The following is a 15,767-nucleotide window of genomic DNA, read 5'->3' as shown; positions in this document are numbered from 1 at the left end:
GTGACAAAAGACTTTCATTTTACACATTAGATGTTCTTGATAAGTTTTTTCTTTTTTTTAAAGAGAACCAATCAGTGTATCGAAATGAATGGAAATCTACTACATCTCATAATATTCAATCATCATTTAGCAGATAAATAATGAAGATGAAAGTTTCTTCATTTTCACTATACATCACTCCTTGCTCAAGTTTGCCGCTTCAGCAGCTCTCTGAAAAAGATATGTCCTGCAGCATGCCCTCAAGGGCATTAGTTTTGGACTATTTCAGATTAAAGAGACTTCACTGAGAGCACTCTGCCAAGAATACTTTCTCTTTTACATCTAGAAGGATCCAGCTTGAGTGACATCTGACATATGTTATGCTTGAAAGGGGTCTGTGAGACGTATATGCCTGAGAAGACTGTAATGGCTTTACAGATCAGCTCAGAAAGGGCATGCCCTTTTAGCCTTCATGGTCTCATCAGGATGTCCATCAGCTAAGACAAGTGATTAAAACAGTCTTTACTGCTGTTTGACTTCATGCCCGGATAAGGTGCATATCTCTCCAGTCTCTCTAAACTTTTTTCATCACTCTGCTTCTGTTCTCCATTGAATCCTAGCCAATTCTCTTCCTCAGAAAAGACACTTGGCACTCACAGTAATTAAGAATAGTCTTATTGCCTTATTAAAAGGAAGTTGCAGCAGCACCCTTTGCAATTACACAGTGCACCAGAAGGCACCATACCTAAAGGTCAAACACTAATTGCTGTTACAGGAGGGATTAGCCTGATCAAACACAAATACCTAACCAATAAGTATCTACAATTGAAGTAGTCACCCACCAGAGAGAAGAAACAGGCATTTTTAGGCTGTGGTTTATCTGACCTATTTCAATCAGCTGCTTTAGTTGGTTAATCATGTACTGAAGAACCTTTGATTCTTTCCATTGACTCTAAAGAAAGACTTCAGCAGGTAGCTCACATGAAGGCATCAGCCTGTCTAAAGGGAGGTGAGGTAAATCCTGTGCTGATGAATGTGTGGGTAAGAGCAGGCTGTAAAGTCAGATGGAACTTCTGTGTCTCTATGTGTGATTAGGCTGAATGCCTTCATCTGGAAAGGGTAGAAAGAACTACCTTTCTAACTTCCTAGAAACAACTAAGTTAGTGGGTACTCATGCCTTTTAAACTTGAAATTGACTTTTATAAAACATCCTTTTAAATTATGTGAACTTTAAATTAAATGATCTTTCATTTTAAAATGAAATTATTTGGATTGATGTTTCTACAGACATGTCAACCCTCTAAATGTTCATACAACACTCTAAAATGTTCATGTATAGTATCTTTTTAAAACTTCAGAGTTTCAGAGTGGTTTCATTAGCAATCATACACAGAGGTCATCTTCATAGTCAGAAAAGGAAAAAAATAAATGCCAAAACATTCAAACTCAAATGTCTTAGAGCACTGAAACAAAATGAAAAAAAAAAATCAACTGTGAATGCTTATCAAGTTTTTCATTGTTTTAGGCACCCAAGTTTGAAAATGGAACCTGGGTTGCTTGTTGGTATATGTAATTACATTTCATTGGCATGATTTTTAACTCAGGAACTTCTAACAGTCCTATCACAAAATAAACTAAATATAAAACTTGGTAGTCAAATCAGTTTTGTTTGTAATATTACACTTTTTAAAACATTACAGAAAATTCCAAAACTATAAGAATTTACTTGTATGGCCAATGAATTTGGGGAAGTATGTATTACACAAGACATGTTATTAACTTTTGTGAAAAGTACCCTTATTTTCATATGTTTGGGAGGAATATGTCATTTTACAGAACTGGTCCTAATTATTTGGACAGAGAAAAGATAACTAAGGTTAGAAAAAGGCGTTTCAAATTATCTTTTGAAGTTTTAGTCTGGTTGATTCTCTGCCCCTTTCAAGTAAATTAGAAAAGTCTGGAGACAACTGTAAGAATAATGACATCTTCCTTCCCACTTGTTGCCTTTGAGCCTTTGACTAGTGGAAGTTACAGAACTAACACTAAATCTGTCACTTCTTTTTTATCTGTAGTGGATGCTGAAATTAATTTTAAGTCAGCTGTGAGTTACAGGAGAAACATAAAATGTTCCTTTGTCTTAGAAAGTGAGGCCTTGATAATTTTTCAGGCTACTGTCTAAAATTTACATTTACAAAAAAAAGTAAAAGTCTTACCATCATGACATGATCCACTGGATATTGTTAGAGGCATTGTCTTTCACTCTCATGCTTTTCCAGGAAAACAGTATCAGTAAGCAACCCTTACAAGTTTGTCTTTGTACAGAAATAGATTTACTGTGAGAGTTTAAGTGGGTAAAGCCCTCAGCATCCTTAAACACTGTAGCACAGGTAGGCCGGGTTGTGCCTCACCATGCAGGACCACATTTGTGTGTTTTATAAATCTGACTTGGGTGTCCACTTGCAGAGGAAAAGAGCTCAACAGTAATGGAGTTCTGTCTTGGAACAGTTTCCTGTAGACAGCTCAATAAAATAATAGATCTAGTTTTTAGATATGTGATGTGGACACTTCCCCTGCAATGTTATCGGAAGGCATCAGCACACTCTGTGTAAATTCTGTATGCCTTCTGTAAAGTAACAGAGCATATGTCATGATGATGGTGTGATGTGGTCAGAACAGTATTTATCTCCGTAAACTTAGGGTAAAAACTCACCTTACAATAATTTTAAATTATTGCGCTTAAAAGTATCTTCAAAATAAATGAATGCAGAAATAAATGTGAGTTTCCATCTTGCTTCAAGAGGAGCGTGATGGAATACCATTTATAGTAGGATATATTTCTGAGTATTATTTCCAAAGACCAGAAAGGGGGGTTTATACTTTGTACTGTGTTCAGTAAATGCAGCAAAAAATGGATGTCTATATCTTGTTATCAGCAGAAAACTAGGGGTTGTTTAATTCTATAATAAAGAAACTGCTTCAGATTGCTTATAGTTATTCTAATGTCTCTGTCTCTAATGACATGCTTTAAAGCTGTGGTTGATTGTATTGTAATCTCTTGAGTAATAGGGCAGCAGATTTATTTTGGGTCATGGATCAGGATGAGAAAAATCAATTTTCTGTCAAGAAGACAGAACTAGTAGTGTAGAAGAAAAATCTCTAAATACATACATTGGCTTTGTGACAGCAGAAAGTTAAAGAGGAATCAAAACATAGGGACATGCATATTGTATGCCACACTACATAGATGACACATCAGAAAGAGTTTCATTTCAGTGACTGCAGAAGCAAACGAAGTAGCACAACAAAGACAATTTTACTTCAGTGTGATGGAGAACAGAGTCATGTCTAATATCTCAATGAAAATGTAATTAAAAAAAACCCTTTAGCTCAATAAAAAAACATCCTCCACAATAATGACATTTGCAAGCGATAATTTCCTTTGTGATTTAATTATTTTTAACTATTGAGCAATTCATCCTGTTTGCATTCCAGCTTCTGGACTTTTCTCTGGCTTGTGTACTAGAGGGAATATTACTGGTATCACAGCAGGTGGCACTATTTCCTTCATATTCATTCTGAATTTGTCTCTTTGGAACAGAACACACGAAATAATTGAAAGTATTGTATTTCATCAGATCTGTGAAACTGTGTTCATAACAAGGTCTGTTGGCTGAAGACCAACTTGAGGGTCTCTGAGTCTTCTTACCATTCTAGTACCTGCTGGACTGGTGTTCAGATGCATTGCTAAGTTATTTAAGACTAAAAGCAAGGATGACTAGGAAGTGGATTGTTGGTACAAATTGCCTCCTTTTTTTTTTTTTTTTTTGAGAAAGTATCATGTCCTTGGGTTTCACCTCTATTTCTTGGAACAGAGGTGAGACAAGACAAATTAAAAAGTACCTGAGGACCTGCCTTGTGGGGAGATAAAAAAGTCACCTGTCTGGTGTTTTTGATGCAAGCAAGACTAGGAAGCATCTTAAAGGTGCTTTGGTAAAAAGGGTCTTTTCATTGAGGGTTTAGAGAGCTATCATCTCATAATTTGTTGTTGAAAGCTAGAGTTTATGGCAAAACCAATTTTTTTCCACAGAGCACCAGTCCTGGCTTTACTTTATGTCTTTCATCTGGATGAAAAACTCTTAAGAAAGGCTTGTGCTGCATGTTTAAAAAGAGTAATTCCTAACTATCCTACACCCTAAAGTACTCAAGCCTTGATTCTAAAAATGCATGGTATGGAGTTTGTTGTGTGATTGATACAAACTTTGTATCTTGTCATGGCAAATTTAGCTCACCTCAGGGGTAGTAATAATTTCTATCATACCACAACAAGATAAGCAGGACTCATGGTAAGTAGGATAAATGTCTTTTCAGGACTAGGAACTTCTATTCTGTTTGATATGTGCAAGTATTTTGTCAATTAATTACATGAAACCTGGATTGAACTTTCCTCTTTTTTTCCCCTAAAGCTGTGTCTATGACCATAGGAGAATAAATGCATGATGGTTATCTAAGAAGATACACAAGGGTGAGCCATCTGGTATCATTACGACAAATTGCATTTGCAGAATTTAATTATTTAATTTACCAGTTTCCCATTTCATATTTTCCATGTTTATCATTATTGAAAATGAGAAGTACAGGATGGATTACATCAAATTATTGAAATGAAGTATATCAAAATTTAAGATTATATATGTCCAGAATCAAGTAGCAGATTTAACAACTAGGCCAAGACATGTCCTAAGGTTTTACCTTTCCAACCAAGGCTTTCTGTGTTCCCTGTGCCTTCTAAATAAATTAATTTAGCTGCATTTTCTCCCTCCAACTTGATAAATATATTGCTGTAGAAAAGAGAGAAAAAATTAAATAAATTGACAGTTATGAGCGCATTCTAGGGTAAGGGTGTTGAGTTGTTTTTAAGTGAGGTGAGGCCTCAAACTAGTATACTCTGGAGTTCTTTTTTGTGTAGACATTTTTTTGGTTGTCAAAAAGAAATTGGTGATTTTGTTTGCTTTGGAAAAGACAAATTTATTAAATTCATAATGGCTATTGTATCACAGGTTTCTACTGTCTATCAAAATCTGCACTCTTTTGGCATAAACATATTGCAGTGGATAAAGGCAATCTGAAAGCATCTAAAAAGTAGTGTTGGAAAAATTCCGCTACTGATCAACAGGTTGATTTTGCGAGCACCCACTGAATTAATATTCTTAAGAATACATTCAAATTGAAAGCTTCTTGTTATGGAGACTTGAATTGAATTTTGTCTGTGGGTCTAGCTGCCTACAAAGTTGTCAATCTTACTAAAAAGGAAAATTTTAAAATCAGTGGAATTTGTCTTCTGTGTATGATGAACTGAGACACATCATTTAAAATGAAAATAATGTAATTTGGACAAATGTTGTACAAATGATGCTTCTTCTTCCACGAGTAATACAGACATTAAGAGTTACTAACTCTCATGAAGATCAAAGCTTGTCTATCAGTGCATGCTTGGCTCCCCAAATCCAGTCAGCTTCAGCAGCCATGAGGATGAGACTTTGCTTTGGGGACAAGGGGCTGCTCTGGACAAGGGGCTGAGGTAGCACCTGTGCTCTCTTCAGTGTGGTTTGCTACACCCTGATGACTGAAGTGGATTGACTCTTCTGCCTGTCCTTTTAGTGGGAATTAACCATGTGGCCTCAGTTTAGAAGCATGCTGAATTCACGGATGTCAAATTGGGTTCTTCCCTTGTCACAGTGGGTGCAAGCAGCTGTGACAGATGGAAAGAGACTTATCGCCAGTTGCTCCTTGAGGCAGCTGGAGCTAACGGAGCCAGTGATAAGGGTCAAAATCTGCTCAGGAGAAGTTCTTTTATTTTGCTTGTCACACTTCTGTACTCCCTAGGGCTGGGCTAACAAAAACGGCAATGACTCAGTGAGAGAGAGATTAGGGCTGTTAAATGAGGCAGTGTGCCTCCAACGATTTACAGCAATGCCTTCAGTCCAAAATGGAGTATTAAGGCTGAGTGGTTTTGGGCAGGTGAGAACAAAACCCTCCTAATTAAATACACTGACCAGTGCACTGCTGGAGTCTCTGCTGAAGAGTGGAGACTCTCACTCCTTTCCCTAGCATTCCCTTGGTTTTTAAAATGGTGCCTTTGCCTCCATCTCTTTGTCCTGTATAATCAGTGGAGGGAGGTGGATGGCCCTGAAGTGTGATTTATGTCAACTTTCAACTTACCTCCTTCCACTGGTGACAGGGGGAGTTGGATGACTTAATTAGACTGGACATCTAAACTGCAGTTGGCAAAGTTAGTAAAGATAGTGCTCTCTCTAAATGACAGCAATCTAGAGAAAATATCAATTTTATCTTAAAAGTAGATGGGATAATTCAATATTTTTGAATTGATCTTCCTAAGGTTAAAAATGACAGAAATGAAAAAGAGGCAGAGGCTCCTCAAAAATATGGAGAATACAGCACTGTGATATGAAGAATATTAAGGAGAATTGGCCAAGCAAGTAACTAAAATGTGGAATGAGATTAATCAAGTCATATGCAATTCTACAGGAGAAAAAACTTAAAATGAAATAATATTAGAAGAGATAAAATGTTTGTGCATTTTATGTGGATGATTGTATTTAAAAAAATAGCAGAGGCTGTAATGAGCAGTAATTTCAATCAGAGCTTCAAAAGCAGTACTTGAGTTGCTGAATAGCAGTTCTAAATACGGTAAACAGCAAAAGAGCCATCTCCTCTACTGTAAAATTAAAAAGGTTCATTGAAGCTAAAGATGCTATGATGACTTACATCAGCTGAAGAGCTGCCCCATGAAGTTTATCAGTTCCATATTGAAATATAAATTGGAAGGCATGTATAATAATTACTTCAGCTGCTTCCTGTCAGCTAATGTTTAAACCTGCATGCTGTATCTAATGGCTGCCTCATCCAAAAGGGTCTAAGAGGGCAGCCAGGTTGTGGAGGGGAGGCATATAATGAAAAAAAAAAAAAAGGAATTTGTCTATTTTACAGGTGGAAAGAAAGGCAAACTACTCCTTATTCTTCACAGCACGCTTTTTACAGAGTGCTTCAGCATGGACTTTGATTTTACACCAACACATCTAGGCTAATCTTCAAACGAATAGTAGTAAAAGCAAAGGATGCAGGCATTAGCATCAGATTTGCCTAAACCACTTAATATCATGTTACAGCACTCTGAACAAGCTGCAAGCTTGAGAGCAGGGAGTGACAATAATCAGGCATCATTGTCACAGAGGCAGATGACAGTCTGGAAAGTTACCACAGAACAAACCAGATTAAACCTTTGCAGCTTGGCTAGTGGAAAAGGATATTGGAGGACATATTAGGGGCTTTTGGATAGAGCAAATGACAAAATTAGTTACTTTTTGAATTACTTCATGAGGGTTCTCTTCCTTCAGGGAAATGATTTTGTTCATGAATACCTCTTCCCTTATGATGACATTAACTTTAACTTCCTCATTTCTTGTCATCCACATCTCATCTTTTCTGTCTTCAGCCCTACCCTTTACACTTAAAATTTGTGGCTTTATATAAATATACATATATATTTGTATACACACATATATATACACATATATGAATATATGATGTATATAAGTTTCTCTACCTACCTTGCCGTGATCCCACCTTTGCGGAAAACAGTTTTTAAGTGGACCCCTCAAATTCCCTAAAGACATAACATTAAGGAAATAAATGAAAAATAATCATAACCCCCTTCTCTGATTGGATAGTGAGAACACCTGGTGACATGTATTCATGTATTTTATATAATAACTTTATATAATTATTTCCCAACTAAGCATGGAAACTATTTTATCATTTTGATTTAAAGTTTTCTTCTTTTTTGGATCATAAAGTAATTATATAATATATGCAGGCAGAAAAAGCCCCACCATTACAATGAAAAGAACACCTGTTCAGATCCTGGTCCAATTAAAAAAAAAAAAACCAAACAGAAAGCTTTTAAAAATTACTTCAATTAGAGACTTAAACAAAGTGCATAATGCATTTCTTCTTTTATATTTTTAAGATACATTCACATCTATTGTTCTTAAATCAGCCTGTGTTTTCAGGGTGCAAGAAGACACTTGATAATAACGAACAGATTTCTTTGAAACATTCCTTGGAAAATTCACTGGTGCAAACCAACAAGATGTAATGCTGTGAATTTCTGGTACCACAGATGCATTTTCATCACTGTACAGTGGAAATATATCCATCCAATTCTGATGGCAAGATCTGGCTTGGGACTGCTGTCTTCTCTGAATGATATTACCTTAGTGTTGCCATCCTGTGAAAAACATGGAAGGGAGGAGAAATGTCTTATCAACTCCTGCCTATTCAAATAAGAAAAAGACTTTTAGGAGCTGGGAAAAAATGCTGGAGGCGAGCAGTTGAGAGAAGTGTGGTTGTGTCATTCAGAATGTCCTTTTTTCCCCCCACCAAGTACTGGATATCTCAGTTGAAGGTGCTGCTCTCTTCCCTACCAGCATACTCACATATACAAAAACTTTTGCATCAGTTTAGAACACAAGTGTTTACAGTGCAGTTATATGCAAATATGCTTCACAATGCAGGTGTTCCAGAACGGGGAATATGCCACATAAATGGCATCTGTGGCTTGGAGTTTTTAAAGGTACACTAACTTAGTAATTTTAAGTATGATAAAGGATGTTCCTGTTAACAAATACAGGAGTCTGGCTTTATTTCAGTACATCTTCATAGTTATCTAATGGAAAACAGATGGCCTATTTATGGAAGTTGAGTATTAAAGGACATTTTCGCCCTTATGATGTTCCCACTAATGGGTAAAATGAACTACTTGTATGATCTTAGAGAGCTGTCAGCTGCATTAGATACTAGGTATGCTTGATTAACTTTCACTGTATTTTTACCTTATAATGTAATATGGCCTCAAATGAAACACAATAAGATAGTGTTTTAAGTTTGAGCACTCCTGCTGGAAGTAACATTATCTTTTTTGCTCTTGTGCTACAGAGTAAATCTGAATAGACTAACTGCTTTTTTAAATCATTAAATCCCTATTTTTCTAGTCATATCTGTTGCATTTAAACACATATTTTTAAGGCAAAGTACATTACGCTATTATCCCTACAGATAATATAACTAATGAAACAGCAGTTCGAGTGTAGAAAGTGCCGTATTGCCCATAAAGCAATGCAAAATGCTCTGTGAAAGAATTGAAATCTCATTTCCAAGTTAAGATATTCTGAACAACTGGACCATTGCTTAAAAAAAAAAAAAAGAAATTGTTTGAATGTGAATGCATTTTTCATTTATTTCTTTTGCACTGTATGAGAGATAGGAAGTGTATTGTAGAATTTTTATGGTAACTTCAGTGATCTAGCTTTTTTTTTTTAATTGAAGAATTAATTCAGCCAAATTCAAAATAAAAATATTTTGCTGTGTTTCAAAAAAAATGGTCTCTGCTGCCCTTTTAGAAAAAACTATTGGGCTTTTTTGTATCTCTTCCATATTCTACACCTCTCATTTGTAGTCTTAGAATCTTAGCTTTGCACAGTGCAAATAGTTCCACTAGTCAGCTGAATTAACAGTAGTTATGAAATAAACGTGGATGTGATATTCTGGAAGATTTAGAGTATTGCAGTCTTCCAGAGAAAAACAAAATAAAAGCCCCGGTCTTTCAGAGATATGTGTCTTTAAATCTTTTTAAATCCATAATATTTTCTAATTTTATTTCTGATGAATATATTCTGCTTTACTTATATGGTTAACACCTTTATGAACGACATCTATACAGCTTTTTATGCATTTTTCACAAATTTTAATTCTAGCTGGGATATTTTCCTGCTGTCCCCCTTTTTTTTTCTGTATTGCAGTTTCTCTAGCTAATGAATTGGTCTTTGAATCATAAAGAGGAATGGAAGCTTAACTGAGGCTGATATTCAAAGGATGAAAGTATTCTTCTATAGCAGTGCTAGACATTCATTTTCTTGATTATACATTCTGGTATTTTCTGTGTTAATTTTACCTTGTTATCTTCTATTAGATAGAAGGTGGATAAAAATGTGTTGGAATTTATCTAATCTACAATTGCACTTGAAGTCCTTTGATTGTCTTAAAAGCTCTTGGTGACCTCTTGCACTTAGTGCATCTACCCAATTTTAGTTCTCTGGTTTCCATGGCTTCCAAACGTTATTCATTTTGTTTAATAAATATCATTACTGACACTCATCTTTCCAGCAGCTAGAGCAATTTTATCCAAGTGAATCCCACAATAGTTCTGCAGTCTGACTTAATGTGATCCTGAAAATTAATTTCCCATGCAACTTCTGCCATTAGGAGTGAAGTGGTTACATGCTGAACTGATTTTCCTCTGAGTTCTGAACCCCAGAGCTGGCCTCACTTCTGGTCAACATAATTGTAGCCAGGCAGCAATAAAATACGCTTGAAGTGACGAGACTTTAAATGTTACAAGATCAATTATATCGGTTGGTCTTTTCTAGGAGCCAGCACTGACATAATCAGACTTGTGTGCTACCATTAGAAGTTGCTGAGAAATGTTTCCTTCTCTGTTCAAAATGAATTCCCCCCCACAAATTGCAGAACTTTAGTGAAAACAAAGCTTATTGCTGCCTTTTACCTCTTCTGTATTGCAGCTGCAGAAATATCTACTGAAACGTATCTTGAGATGAAGACAAAAAGACAGTGCCAGGCAGGAAATATATGTCCATGGGATAGAACTCAAATTTTGCTTGATAGATATGTAACTTTGTCGAAGATTTCCTTTTTTCCAAATAGCGAAAAAGCACGAATTTATTTAAAAAAAAAATAAATTAATAAGTATGTGAAGGGTAAGTAGACGATTCAGTCAATCCATAGCCTGAAAGACAAGTTAAACAAATAAGGACAGCTCAATGTATATAGGTTGCCATAGTCATGTGATCAGGTACTGTTTGAACTACAGGAATGTTGAGCATCAGTCTCATATTTGCCGGTTCTAGGGATTTCTGTGCTTCCAAAGACAAACAGTAATGATAAAGGCAGCATTTATGTAATTTTTGGGTCTGTGTTTAGTAGAATGTTTCTCTGTTTTGACACACAAAAAGCATTGAAGGGATACTGAAATTTAAGTTCGGTTGGGGTTTATATGCTCTAAGAAAAGTGGAAAAAATCAGATCATGCCTTACTTTTCATTTTGTTGGCTCAACTTGTTTTTATTTTTCGAAAGGATAGTTCTTTGCAAGACTGATATTTCCTAAGAAAATAGGGTGGTTTGATTTGACAGCCTGGTGGCACATTTCAGGGCAAAAAACCTAATGAAATGTTGTTTCAAGAAAATTAAAAAGAGAGAGACAAATGAACCATGTACAGTAAATAATTGTTCTAGGAAAGTCAAGGAGGTCTCTAATAACTCGGTTTTACTAACTAAACTAAATATTGGCAGTTTGCTTTGTAAAAGTCCAAGTGTCTAAAATTAAGAGCTTCACAGGACTACTCTGATTTTAGGTATCCCTGGCAATGACCAGCAATATACATGTGTATAAAACAGTAAATGGTTTGCTCTAAGTAGTCTTTTAAATTAGTGCTTCAGAATTTCTACAGTTAGTGTAAAATATTGACTTTCTCATAGCAATAAATTCACTTCTGGGGTTGCTTGCCACTTTCTGAATATCAATGTGATGTAAATGAAAAAGTGACACTTGGTGACTGGCAACCTTATGGCTGCCAGCATTTCAGTTGGTACCAGCACACAGAATCCCAGTGATTTGTATGCAGTGCTAAATCACTCTATCTCCTGCCTAACTGTGCAGCAGATGTATTTGACCATAACGTCTGATAGCATTCAGTAAGCAATTTCACGTTGAACTGTTTACCCAAATGCTTGACTTCTTGGCTCTGCTCACTCACAAATTCCATAGAAATGAACTGGGGGGCAGCCCTGGACTCTCTTGTCTCTTTACTTCTAGTTTTAATCTCCTTCACACTAGCAGTGGACCATTAATCCTGAAAGAAAATTTATTTGGTGTGTTAAGAGACATTGGTTTAGTGCTCTATGCCATTAATGCATCTATGGACAGGCAAACAAAGATAGGTTCCGCTCTTTTCAAATCTGCTGTCACTCACCCTGATAAAAGACTCTGCAGATTACAAAAGAATATCCTTGTTTGATATATAAGTTATGGAAATAAATAATTGTTTATAAATTAAGATTTCTTTTTATAAATTAAGATTTCTGTTTACACATTGTCAGGAGGTTTTTTAGGACATGCATGAAGGGGACTACAGTAAAGAGAAGTTAATGAAATGGTAATAATTTAAAAGTAGGGACTGAGATGCTGCCCTGAATGGACAAGAAAAACTTCAAGTAAACTAAGGCATAATTCAGCTGATTGCTTTTCAATTGTTCATGTTAATTTAATATTAAATTCCAGGATTTAAACATCCACTGTAGAGGTTATTACATAACTTCTTACAGATAAAAACAATTCATAACTTCGTACTCTGTTAGCATGGTGGACAGTGAAGGTTATAAGTCTGAACAAAACTATTAAGTTAATGTTCAAACTGTTGGAAAAATGGTACAAGCTGGAAAAAATGCAGGTTTACAAGCTTCTGTGAGAATTTTTCCGCTATAGAAGAAGAGGATCTGCTATTAAACAATTACATTTTTGCACATTCTTCTCCTTCATCTCTTATTTTCTACTTCGGTATCTTGGCTTTACCATATAGCTGTCAGGTCTCCTAGGTTGTCTTGGGGAAATGTGTTGGAAGTTTCTCCCAAGGAGATAAATATGTAGAGTAAAGTCCTCACAACTGCATGGGTACAGAGAAGAATGAAACCACACATCACTGTTAGAATTTCGCAGCATATCTCCTTCCCCTTCTTAGCATGACTCTAGGCAGAGAGATGACACTGCAAACATAAAATGGCCTTTTTTAAGCACAGACACTAGCTTCTGAAGTGCTTACAATAGGGCTATATGCCAGGAAACTGGAATGGAACAAATACTACAAGAATGCTGAGCAGTTTTCCTTGTAACAACAAAGACAACGTTAGATTGAAAATAAAAGACTTAAACAACCTGCCAAAGTAATAACTATGCTTTCTATCTCATGCCTTTGGCCACACTCATCTCTGAGGATTAATCCTGTGTGAGATATAAAGGACAGCTAAAGCTAAAAAAATCCCCACCTTTTTCTGTTTCAAGAGGGTGTTAGAGGTCTTGCCAGAATAGGGAATAATGTGTAGCCTTTTCATCTATGATAACTAAGATGACTTAGGCAATGGATTTCAAGTTCTGAAGAGGGATTCCTCTAGACCATGGTAGCAAAATTTTAAAATTATTCATTCATAAATGTCATTTCCTCCTTAGCTGTGCTAATCAATTAACCATATACTTGTATATTTATTTGAAAATTTAATTATTTGTAAACACTGCAGCATTTCTCTGATTTAGTTTCTTTAATAGTGTTGAAAATAGTTAAGATATCTTGCTTTAGGGAACTTAGTAATTTTTGCTTTCTAGGAACTCAGAGAATATTTTTTGACAGAAATAATTTGTATGCTGCATCACTGTCTGTGGGTAAAAGTCCTGGGGAGCAGTGACCTAAGGTTCTACACTTCAGTTTCCCCTCTGCAGCTCAGCCACTTGCAATGTAAAGAAAAGTACTGAAAACAGGAGCTTAGACAGCCATCTAAACCCTAAAATGCTGATTCCTTGTGATTAACCAAAATGGAAACTTCACTAGTTTTTCACTGTGGGTTTAGTCTCCATCCTGCATATTTTTACCATTTTGTTTGAGTAACTGCCAGTATAAAGTTGGGGAAATTTTAGTTTAAATATTTCTTATTTGTAATTCTTTTCATTTCCAAATCTGATGTTGAAGTCATGATGTCTCAGAGGATCTCTATTTTACATTACAGACCATTAGCTTTGAAATCTCCATCACATGAGTGAGTCCTGGAGCAGCACAAGCTTCTGGATGAATTTGGTTTTCTGTAATTGTCCATCTCAATATATTTTAACTTGAATTCCTGAATATGCAAATAATTATATTTAAGTAAGCTTCAACTTCAATTGCATAAAGTAAAAAGGAAAAAGGAAATCAGGCAAACCACCCACCCCACTAATAACTATAAATAAATTCATCAAAACTTTTTCTGCACATGGATTTTTAAGAAAACATTATCTTTCTGCCTTTTGAAAAATTATTAGTAAAGAAGAGAATGCTGTTCATAAAAACTCTGAATTGTCTGGGGTGGGACAAGTGTTCTGAGGTTGTTCTGATTGAGAACAGGCAGCTTTACATTCCGTAAAAATAGCCATTATTACTTATTATTTTAAATGGCAGATAACTTTCCTAGTTTGATATAATGGAATGCCAGTTCAATTGTGAAGTTCTGTGATGTGAAGCAGCATGTTTAGGAGAATATTTCATTCTTGACAGTAATAATCCTAAAAAACGTGGTTCAAATTTAGTGCTACTTATACAAGTTTTGTAGAACAGTAAAAATTTGAAAACCGTGTCATGAATATATGTAGGACTTGTTAAAAAATAATTAAAATGTGAAAATGCCATGAAAATATTACTTTGTGTGTTCAAGGACACTGAATTTTTATTTTAAAGAGGTTGAAGACTGGGTGCATTTTTTTTTCCCCTGAAATATATTCTAACTTAATCTATGTTATAATATCAATGTTAAATGATTTTCTGACAGACACAGAACAGTTTCCCTAGGCTAAGTGCCATTTCCTGGTGTCCCACTGCTGACCGTCTGATTCTCAGTGAAACCTGCTGAAGAAAATCTCTTTGCATGTGTGAAAGAGATGGGAGAGATGGGAGATGACTGTGGGGTGGATCGGTACACAGTTTTCTCTCCTCTTTGCTACTTATGTCTTCCTTTCTCAGCTGACAGAAGGTGAAAAACACCTAGCTTTGTAAGCTGGAAGAGGGTATGCTGCAGATTGACACAGCTTCAGGTAAATGCTGAGGGATGTGAGAGAAAATCAGCTTCTTTAGTCTAGCTGGACAGTCTTACTAGAGATTTTAAGAACTGACAATACAAAGTGTTAATTTTTATACCAAAAAATCGGCTAATTTACCTATCTGCTGGGGAGATCTGATGAGTGTGTTTTGTGTGGGTTGTCATCTAGGCTCCTTTTAAAGTGATAACTGTGCTTCCATATAACTGTAATGTTAGTATAATGTTCCTCTAATTAGGTTATACTTGAGTTTTTTCTTTGGAGAGACTCATAATGTGTAGTGAGACCCATCTGCAGCTAAGTTTGTCCTTATTAACTTTTTCTCAAGAGCTTTTATTACTAGTTTTTGACCATTTCTTGCTGTTGCAAAGGCAGAAATTCCCTAACTCATATCTCAACAGCAGCTAGGAAAGATTAGCTATCTGTCTGTGAATGTACTGATGGAATAGCCAAGGTATAAGGATGTTGATATGCACATGTGTGTGGAGGAAGCCAGCACCAACCAACCTGATTTTCAATTGTGTGAACAATGGTAATTTCCATGAATACCACCTCTCGGGGACATGAGTCTCCTACAAGATTGCTTGAGCTCTTTTCTCATAAAAGCTTTTTTTTCCAAAGACTTTTAAAGTTCTTTCAGAAAGTTGCATAGAAAATGTTTTCTGTTGTATGATTTCAGCTTCCTTAGTAAAATATGATTGCTTCTGACAATAATATTAAAATTCTCTCTGGAAGTATCAAGATGCACAGTGATTAAACATATCACAAAAAATGGAGAAAATGAATGACCTGTACATTTAT

General features: G+C 35.7%; 1 long non-coding RNA gene across 1 annotated transcript; it reads right to left on the bottom strand.

The window, feature by feature from the left end:
- Positions 1-4,600: 4,600 nt before the first annotated feature.
- On the bottom strand, positions 4,601-13,143 carry LOC146444536 (uncharacterized). The gene is made up of 6 exons (XR_014849784.1): positions 13,065-13,143; positions 10,622-10,764; positions 8,273-8,287; positions 7,608-7,663; positions 6,199-6,305; positions 4,601-4,817 (listed from the first exon to the last, which is right to left on the bottom strand). It is a non-coding gene; the product is annotated as an uncharacterized LOC146444536 (long non-coding RNA).
- Between the last annotated feature and the right edge of the window lie 2,624 nt (positions 13,144-15,767).

This window comes from Lichenostomus cassidix, chromosome 1, assembly GCF_008360975.1.
Source record: "Lichenostomus cassidix isolate B80296 chromosome 1, HeHo_3.0, whole genome shotgun sequence".
NCBI lineage: Eukaryota > Metazoa > Chordata > Aves > Passeriformes > Meliphagidae > Lichenostomus > Lichenostomus cassidix.
The sequence above is the reverse complement of the archived record's forward strand: the minus strand, read 5'-3'. Positions and strand labels throughout refer to the sequence as shown.